Below are 353 nucleotides of genomic sequence, written 5' to 3'. Positions count from 1 at the left end.
ACCAGTCTCCCACCTGCCCTGGCTTTCTCTCCTTTACCCTTAGATCCATCTGCATCCCGCCCTGCCGGTTCTCCCCATGCCCCCAGCCCCATATCTCTCCTTCCACTCGCCCTCGCTCCCCTTCCCCACTCCTGAACGCACCTCCTCTCCTGGGCCTTACCCGTAACCCTGACACCGAGAAGGCCCTGCCAGCAGCCTCACGGGGTCTCTCCTCCGGGCTTCCTCGGCTCTTCAGTAACTGTCCCCACGCCCCTTTCCCTCCAGGGCCCCGCGCGCCGCCCAGAGCCCCCTCCCCGATTAAGCTCCCGCTGTCACTTGGCCTCTCATCCACAAGATGGCGGAGCTGTTGCCCC

General features: G+C 65.2%; 1 protein-coding gene across 5 annotated transcripts in view; it reads right to left on the bottom strand.

Annotated features, from left to right (window-relative positions):
• BTRC (beta-transducin repeat containing E3 ubiquitin protein ligase) overlaps window positions 1-353 on the bottom strand; it is a 179,450-nt gene that overhangs the window by 178,638 nt on the left and 459 nt on the right. The gene's annotated exons all lie outside the window — the stretch shown is intronic.

This window comes from Crocuta crocuta, unplaced genomic scaffold (assembly GCF_008692635.1).
Source record: "Crocuta crocuta isolate KB4526 unplaced genomic scaffold, BGI_CrCroc_1.0 scaffold619, whole genome shotgun sequence".
Classification (NCBI taxonomy): domain Eukaryota; kingdom Metazoa; phylum Chordata; class Mammalia; order Carnivora; family Hyaenidae; genus Crocuta; species Crocuta crocuta.
The sequence above is the reverse complement of the archived record's forward strand: the minus strand, read 5'-3'. Positions and strand labels throughout refer to the sequence as shown.